The sequence below is a fragment of the Zea mays genome, chromosome 1 (genome assembly GCF_902167145.1).
Source record: "Zea mays cultivar B73 chromosome 1, Zm-B73-REFERENCE-NAM-5.0, whole genome shotgun sequence".
Classification (NCBI taxonomy): domain Eukaryota; kingdom Viridiplantae; phylum Streptophyta; class Magnoliopsida; order Poales; family Poaceae; genus Zea; species Zea mays.
The window spans coordinates 138252026-138261881 of NC_050096.1; positions in this window are offsets into that span (position 1 = coordinate 138252026).

Consider the following 9856-nt stretch of genomic DNA (forward strand, 5'->3'; position numbering starts at 1 on the left):
CTATCAGTATCATATTGCCAAGGTCGACCTAATAACAAAGAGCATGCTTCCATAGGAATAACATCGCAATCAGCATAATCAGAATAAGAACCCAGCGAAAAGGGGACACGTACCGAACGTGTTACCTTTATTTTACCACCATCATTAAGCCATTGAATGTGATACGGATGTGGATGTGTGCGAGTGGGCAAGGATAATTTCTCTACCAACGCTGTACTTGCCAAATTGTTGCAGCTGCCACTATCGATGATGATGCGAATCGACCGTTCGTGCACGACGCCCTTGGTATGGAATAGAGTGTGTCGCTGATTTTTTTCGGCCTGGGCAACCTGTGTGCTGAGAACACGCTGCACAACAAGACTCTCATACCTATCGGCTTCGATGGGATCAACGTGGACTTCCTCATTTTCTGCATGGTTAGTGGCAATCATAGCATGTCTAGTTTCCTCAGAATCACTGGCTGAAGAGTACTCACCATTGTCACGTATAAGCAAGGTACGCTTGTTTGGGCAGTCCCGAATCATGTGCCCAAACCCTCTGCAACGATGGCACTGAATATCCCGTGTACGTCCTGTGGAAGAAGCGGCGCCTTTGGCAGGGGGCGCCACTGGCTTGGTCGTCCCTGTGCGCGAAGTAGTGCTAGGCGTAGAAGGTGCAGGGCTGGAAGGAGTTGAGCTGTGTGTTGGACCCCGGCCTGCAAAAGAGTTAGTATATGTCTTTGATCGTCGTCCCTGCACTTCACGTTCAGCTTTGCAAGCATATTCAAACAATGTGGTTATATCAAAATAATCCTTATAATCAAGTATATCCTGAATTTCCCTGTTCAAACCACCACGAAAACGCGCCATTGCAGCGTCATCCGACTCAACCAAACCACAACGAAGCATACCCTTTTGTAACTCCTGGTAATATTCCTCAACAGACTGTGAACCTTGTTGAAAACGCTGCATTTTGTTAAGCAAATCACGAGCATAATAGGAAGGAACAAATCTGTGGCGCATGGCAGCTTTTAATTGGGTCCAAGTAATGACACTGTTAATGGGAAGTTTTTGTTTATACTCACGCCACCAAATTAAAGCAAAATCAGTAAATTCACTAATGGCAGCCTTCACTTGGCTATTAGCAGCAATATCATGGCATGAAAATTTCTGTTCTACCTCTAATTCCCAATCAAGATATGCAGCAGGATCATATTTACCATTAAAAGATGAAATTTTAAATTTAATCTTAGAAAATAAGTCATTAGGGGGATGACGAACCACACGACGTGCACGACCACGGCGATCTCCATCGTCCTGCTCAGTGTCACCGCCGTATTCCTGCTCCATCTTTGTGGTCAATGCATCAAGGCGTGCCAGGATGGTGTCGAGTGTGGTGCGAGTCGCCGTTTGAGCAAGGTCAAGTTGGTTGAAACGCTCGGTCGTCGAAGTGATCGTTGAATCAAGCCGTTCATGCATCGTCCTAATGTCAGCAGCAAGTCCATCAACTTGTCCCCTTACTTCCTGCAACTGGGCATCCACCATGTCGTGTGCTCCTGCCATAGTTAGCGCAAACACCAAAAGGAGAAAAACCAACGACAAAAACAGGGGTGTACTGCTCACAAGGCGCTCACACTAGTGCTGTTATCAAGTTCTTATCCGTTCTTACCAAGCCACAGTGGTGAACTGCAATCAACAGGTGGAACCGGTGAAAGATTGGATGAGCGATTGCGTGGAGAAACAGAAACCTGCTCGTCGTAGAAATATGTGGAGTTGGGGGTAGGCTGCACTCAAGTCAAGGATTAGCACTGTTGGGCCCATGCTTCGTTGCGCCGAAGGTCTTGCGTGAAGAAGCAGCTTCGGCTGAAATCGTCCCCAGGAAATGGCCGAAGGTTCCTTTTTATAGAGCTTCGGCGTTGCAAACCGACATAAAGATAGAATGACCTTTTTATCCATAGAGGTCTAAGATAATGTTGTAAACTTTTGTAAAGGGCATAATTGTAATTCGTCACAGGCTGCGTCCTGTGTCTATAAATAGATGAACAGTACTCCCGTACTGTTCACGCTGACTTGGCATTTGCTTTTGCGTCACGCTTGTACTTTTTACCTTCTCTCAGGACCGAAGGTACACATGTAATTTGAAATCATTTCTATTTTTCCATGTTAATAAAATAGAAATGATTCTATGATGATGCTTATATTATATTTCATGCTTTATATGAATCCTTCGTCATTACTTGTTATGTTTACGAAGGTATGTCTCTTATGACCTTCGTCCGAAACTCATTATTTCCCGAAGGGACATAATGCTTCGAAGGACGAAGGACTTTAACACTTAACACTTTTTATGTTGCCTTGTTCTTAACTCTTAGCATTTGAGAACAAGTCCCCAATGAAATTGTCATCGAAGCCATGATCAAGGGGCTTCGTCCTGGACCTGCTGCTCAATACTTTGCTAGGAAGCCTCCTCAGACCCTGGAGAAGCTGCTCCAAAAGATGGACGAGTACATTCGTGCTGACAATGACTTTCGCCAAAGAAGGGAGGAGGCCTTCAGATTTTCTGAAATGACCAGGGGCTTCGGAGGAAGATCCTATCCGAGGCATGTCAGGTCCATCCACAACTCCACTCAGAATGATGATAAGGGGAGTCAGCAGAACAGACCGCAGTGCTCCTCACAGGCTTCGGGGCAACAACAAACTTTCTTCCGGCCACCAGCTCCAAGAGGCAGAGGCGCCAGGGGCTTCGGCGGAAGATTCGGAGATCAACCAAGGAAACTGTTTTGCTTGTTCTGTGGAGAAAGCAAGGGCCATACCACCAGGACGTGCCATATTACAATCCAGAAGCAAAAGGAAATAGCCGAAGCTGCATCTCAACAAGCTCAGCCGAAGCAGGTCATGCATACTGCTTCGTATCATCCACCTTACATCCCACAATACATAGACAACCACCCTGCAGCTTCTGTAGCTTCGGCAAATCAACCTCAAGCTTCCTGGCAGCAGCCTCCGCCTCCACCTCCACTGCAACAGGGTCAACAGCCAGAAGGGAGTCAATATGCCCCACACCAAAGGGACTTCAGAGAACAATCCGAAGCTCGCACAGTCAACAGCACTGTGCCAGAGTCGAAGCACATTTATTGACACATATCCTACCTTTGATAGCAGTCTTTTCTATTCAGTTTTATTTTCTGTGAAACAAAGAACATTGTTAGTTTTCATGTAATAATTTCGTTGTTTCCCACGAGGAAAACCCATTTTCTTCACAGGCTTTACCCCATTCAAGTTATTATTCGGAGACGAAGCAATAACCTCGGAAGAAGCCAAAGCTGGATCAATAAGAGTAGTAGCTTCGGCAGAATCAGGTCCCGAAGATGCTTGCCTTGTGGAAAAGGATGCTTTAGAAGGGATCAGGCTTCAGGCCGTGGAGAATATCAATAAATATCAGGCTGAAACAGTTAAATGGCGAGATAGAAAAGTCCGGTTAAAAAATATTGAGCCGGGACACTTGGTGCTTCGGAGAGTGGCTAACCCAGATACAGTGGGTAAGCTACAGTTGAAATGGGAAGGACCATTCTTAGTAGTATCTTCGTCAAGGCCTGGATCGTACAGATTAAAGGACATGGATGGCAACGAAATTCCAAGGTCTTGGAATGCGGATGAGCTTCGGCGATACTATGTATAACATGATGTAATTTTTTATGTTTTTTCTTTTCTTTTTCATGGCACCCTTTTCCTTTCCGAAGGGGGAGAAAGGTTTTTAATGGGGCCATCATGTGTAATTTCCTTTTTTAGTCTTATAAGAGCAAAATCCCCCAAAAAATGTAAATGTAACAGCTGAGAACGCACCATCGAGTGCAGGAACTGAAAAAGAAAAAAGAGAAGAAGCTCCAAAGACGTCCCTAAGGGGATGCAGAGCTCTCAGCGAAAAGTCAACGCTGGTACCGTCTAAGTAAAAGACGAAGAAGCTCCAAAGACGTTCCTAAGGGAATGCAGAGCTTATACCGCCTAAGTAAAAGGCGAAGAAACTCCAAAGACGTTCCTAAGGGAATGCAGAGTTTATACCGTCTAAGTAAAAGACGAGGAAGCTCCAAAGTCGTTCCTAAGGGAATGCAGAGCTGATGTGTGGTTGATTCCAAGGAAATAATGGTTGAGTGTGGCTTCGGTTATATGTTTTGGACATTCATTCGCACATCACATTACATCATAGCATTTGCATTCATAAGCATTCATTCATGGCATCTGTGTTACTAAGTGGTTGCTTCGGCAAAAAGGAGAAGTATTCTTTTATGTTTTGGAGTGTACAAAAAAAAAGAAAAGCTTCGGCAGAAAGAAGAAGTAGTCTTTTATGTTTTGTACAAAAAAGCAAAGCTTCCGCAGAAAGAAGAAGCAGTCTTTAATGCTTCGTTGTGTACGAAAAGAAGGGAAGGTGTTTTTTCGCCTTCGGCTCAAAATATTGATTTCGTCCACATCAAAGCGTCTTAATAAAAGGGTAAGGATATATTACAAGGTATGTACAAAGTTCCTTGAGAACGGTTTAATTGTATTTACAACAAGTTGTTACAAATTTTCTAGCCTACTACTACTAATCTTCTTCAGGCTCCCGCTTCGGCGGCATATTCTTTAATCACCTTCAGCTTCGTCATCCTACATGAATCCAGGTATCCAGAGTAAAAATCAAGTATGAAGGAGAAGGTAAGTACAAAGTAGGATTTCTTACTGGTTCAAGATGACTTCGAGCTTCGTCTCCAGCCTTCTCCCGCCCGCCTTTTGTCCATATCATTTTTATAAATCTATTTGAGATAATTCGGGCGAGGTCAGGTATATCGTCCAGGATTGATGGAGACAGGGTGAAGTTGGGCCTGTTGACGATCTTTCCATGCTCGCAGCCAGCCTTCAGGAATGCTGCAGCAGTACCCCGAGAAGCTACCCAGGCACAGAAGTCACCGTGCCCAGCTATAACTTCGTCAAGTTCTTCAATTTCAGCTTCGATATGATCGAAGGCTTTTGGTAAATCTTCATCCGAAGGGGTAAATTTCCCGCTGCTGGCTCCAACTGAGTAAAAGATCTTCTTTAGTTGTTGGATACAATTGTTGCTAAAATTCAAACATTTATCCTGAAGGCTTGTTAATGATTTCTTCAAATTTGAGTTGGCTTGGACTTCGGCTTCAAGTTTAGAATTAAGCTCTAGCTTTTCTTGTTCAAACTGTTTTGATTGACCGATAAGCTTCGAATTCAATTCTGATATTTTAGCTTCGGTCTCTGCCAGCAAGCCTTCGGTTGATTGAAGTTCGAAGTCTTTCTTTTCAATGATGACTGATTGTTCTTTTATTTTGCTCTCCAAATTTCCAATTATAGCTTCGTGTTTTTTGTCCTCTAAATCCTGCTGCATCTTCAGAGCTTTGCTCAGTAGCATGCTCTGCACAAAAACAGTTTTCGTTAGTAACATTTTCATTATCCAAAGCAATAAGGAACAGAGAAAAGATTGTTTACCTTGAAATTGGAATAAAATAAGCTGCCGACGATATGCTGTCGTCGGTAGCGGCTGATATCTATCTCTAGCTTCGGAAACCGATACTCTTTGACAGAGTACCGATGACCTTAGCTCCGGTTTGGTCTCGAATGCAGCCTAATTTTTCATCGTCCACACCTCCGAATAGAAGAGCTCCTGGCCTGTATCCGTAAGATTTGGCATAGTCTTTTAGCTCTTCTATTTCGTCCTCCGAAAGTTTTTGCCCAATTAAATTTTGAAATGTGTAGACTTCGTCGTCCGAAGCGACTTCGGCTATTTCTTTCTCCTTCTCAGGCATTGCGGCCATGACTTTTTTAGCAGCAGCGGCAGCTTCTTCTGCAGCCATGTCTTCTAAAATTTTGTCGATATTCTCAATGGTAGTCTCTAAGTTCACATCTTCGGCTGTAGCGGCTTCGGTAGCCGCGACCTCCGAAGGTGCGACTTCGACGTTTGTTGTGTCTTCAGCAGCTGCTGTTTTCTGAATTGATGCTCTCGGTGGCGTCTTGTCAATAACTTCTGTTACGGCAATAATTCTTTGCCTTTTTGCTTTGGTTATCTTCGTTTTTTCCGGCTCCGCCACCTTTTGAAAAAGCTTCGTCAGTCGAGGCCCTAATGGACTTAGCTTCGTGGGCATGGGTTCAGTCATTACCTTTAGAATTTCCTCCACGTCGCTGGTAGAAGGTGGTGTGGGGGTCCCCTCTCCTTCGGATAGTTTTCGCTTTGGAGTTGATATTTTTCTCTTGACAATTTTCTTCTTTTTTGGTGGTTGTTCTTCATCCTTGTTTAAAGCTTCGGCCTCTCTTTTTCTTCTCTGGCCCTCAGCATCCTTGTTCAGCTGCGCATAGTCAGGATATTCGAAGCCCAGTGCATCAAGCACTCGGTTCAGCCTTCGCTTCGGACGGGTACCGAAGGCTGCTGTCATCAGTTGATCTTCTTTTTTCGAATAATTTCCAAGAATTTCATTACACATCACCTCAACTGTGTCCAGCCACTCTTGGCAGGGCTTCTTAAAATATTTCTTGAATTTGAAGTGGTAAGGAAGCCGGACAAGATCCCCTTCCTTCTTCTCCCCCTTTAACTTTGGCATTTCCCATTTTTTCAGAGTAGGGAAGACTTTGAATGCTAAGAATTCTTGAACCAGATCCCTGGTACCAATATGCTCTGCAATGATTCTGAATTCATCCATTGCCCGTTGAGTTTGACCCTCTGGTGTCATGTTGCAGTGGGGTCGGGTTTCTCCGAAAGTTAGCTCGAGTGGACTTTGCACAAGCTTCTCCTTGTCCTCATCAACCTTGACATAGAACCATTCTGATTTCCAGCCTGCCGGCCATTTGCTTCGGTAGCTAATTACAGGAAACTTTGCGGTTTTCCGGTAGGCAAAATTGTAGCAACCGAAGTTTTCATGAAGCCCATCTTTTCTGGCCTTTGTTTGATAATGCAATTCATGAACTCGACAGAAACTGTCAGCAAAAGGCTCCACTGCTTGGCTTCGGAGGGCCCAAATATAAACGCTAAGCCTAACGATAGCGTTAGGAGTTAACTGATGAAGGTAGATGCCAAACCTCTTCAATATCTCCGCAACAATCTCGTGAACAGGGAATCTTAGCCCAGCCTTTAAAAAGCTTTTGAAGATGACAACCTCGTCCTTCTCTGGCTTCGGGGTGGTCTCTTCTCCCCCGAAGCGAAGTAGCTTTTTCTGATCTTCACTGAAAAAACCTGCTTTCACCATCTTGGTGAGATCAACCTTTGAAACAGTCGATTTTCCGAAATCTAGGTGGCTGGGTTTGCTGGGCATGGCAATACGGTAGTCATCTTCGGAGTCGGTTTCTTCAATGTTCCCTTCTCCTTCGGCAGCTGTCGGGTTTGCTCCGGCAGCAGCCATTTCTTCCGTAGTCACCAGTCCGGAGCGCTGCATCGCTTCGGAGATGGGCACAGTCTCCGAAGCTTCAGTTTCGTCCCCCTCACGCTCAACCCTAGCTGTAGAGCGAACTCTGGCCATTTAATTATGAACTTGAGAAACTTTAATACTTTTTTCTCCGAAGCAGGCTTCAAGATGGAGCTTCGTTCAAACCTGACAAACAAGCTTCGGTGATGGTTAAAAATTTTGGCAGCAAAACAGTGCAAATAGCAGTAAATGCTGTGGTAACTTCACACCTACTCGTCTGTTTATATAGTGCTGCAGGTAAGAAGGCGAAGCGGCAGGGTTTTTACACCAGGCGGGCAGTAACTTGTACTCGCTGCGCAGTGGACCGCAAAGACCAAACAGTGACTCTGCAAGGTGGGACCGACACGATCTCGGGAAATGAATCGTTTCTCGGCAACGAGCTCAGGGAAGGTGTTTTTCGGACCTTCGGCTTCCCGAAGCTTGAGAGGATTTTTTCACGGTTCAAGCTCGTTACGAAAAACGATCTAGCGCCGCGAAAGGGGCTACTGTTGGGCCCATGCTTCGTTGCGCCGAAGGTCTTGCGTGAAGAAGCAGCTTCGGCTGAAATCGTCCCCAGGAAATGGCCGAAGGTTCCTTTTTATAGAGCTTCGGCGTTGCAAACCGACATAAAGATAGAATGACCTTTTTATCCATAGAGGTCTAAGATAATGTTGTAAACTTTTGTAAAGGGCATAATTGTAATTCGTCACAGGCTGCGTCCTGTGTCTATAAATAGATGAACAGTACTCCCGTACTGTTCACGCTGACTTGGCATTTGCTTTTGCGTCACGCTTGTACTTTTTACCTTCTCTCAGGACCGAAGGTACACATGTAATTTGAAATCATTTCTATTTTTCCATGTTAATAAAATAGAAATGATTCTATGATGATGCTTATATTATATTTCATGCTTTATATGAATCCTTCGTCATTACTTGTTATGTTTACGAAGGTATGTCTCTTATGACCTTCGTCCGAAACTCATTATTTCCCGAAGGGACATAATGCTTCGAAGGACGAAGGACTTTAACACTTAACACTTTTTATGTTGCCTTGTTCTTAACTCTTAGCATTTGAGAACAAGTCCCCAACAAGCACGATCAAACAATAATGCAAAATTGAATTATAGTGCAAAACACGAAACTATATTGCTGGCCACAGGTGCAAAGGATGGATGGAACTAGCAGAATGGCAGTACCGTAAATATTGTACTAGTGATGCTAAAAAGGCACTAGTAGAAATCACAGGTGATTTTGTTTTTCTTTTTTGTATGATTTTTTCGATATTTTTCTCAGCACAGGAAGCAACAAGATAGGAGCTACACGAAGTTTCACCTAAAACAGATATCAGATGTGGTCTATAGAAAATCAGGAAGTTCTCTGAAAAGCGTGCGAGAACTTTGACGAATTTTTTTCTTTATTTTCCTGAATTTTTTGACAATTTTGTCGAACCCCAAACAGACCGTAGGTCAGTTTGGCCGGCCTCAGAATGGTGTCAACTAGCTCCTGTAAAAATTTCAGATTTTTTGGACACCCGAGCGAAAAGTTATGCCCGGTTTACGGAAGGTTCCTCAAGTTATGTTTTAAAAAAACGACCGGGATGAAACGAACGTATCCTTTCTCCTTCGTTTTCTTTTTTTTGTTTCTGTTTTTTTGATGTAACCGAAGGAGAAAAACAAGGAAGCGGTCGTTGACTCGGTTTGTTTTTTTTCTGTTTTTTTTCGTAACCGAAGGAGAAAATCAAGGAAACGGCCGTTGACTCGGTTTGTTTTTTCTGTTTTTTTTTTGACGTAACCGAAGGAGAAAAACAAGGAAACAATGTTGACTCGGTTTGTGGCGTGATCAAACGGGAGATGGTGGCGGCGCTAGGGTTTGAATGGTGGAAGAACACAATGCAACCAGCAACAAATGACGCGAAAGCACACAAATTCAACAATGCAGATTATTGAAAGAAAGTGCGAGGCTCAAAAGGGTGCTGGGATAAGATCTAACCTGAATTTTTATGCGGTTTTGTGGACTGTAGGAAAAAAAACGCTCGATAAACTCACCGATCAACCTGGAAATCTGATACCAATTGATGAAGCTGAGGTGCCCGATCTTTCGGCGAGAAGAGATAATTCCGATTTGTCGGAAGATGACCCTTGCGATCCGACTACGACGAGCAAGCCTGAGGCGCCAATGCAATCGCTGAACCAACTCCCTGTGGTTACCGACCTTGCTGATGCGAGATCGGCCTGATCACGAAGATCGTTTCCTGTGCGCAATCGAAGAACGAACAAGAACAAGATGCGAGCAATCTAATCTTGTTGGGGACCTTCGGCATTCGAAGGTCCTCAAAAACAGGATTTAATAGTGTTTCTGGAGTATAATGTGTGAACAGGTATCTTCGGACTCGAGTCAGGCATCACTGTAGACCAGAATAATACGAAGGTTGGTGAAGCGCCGAAGG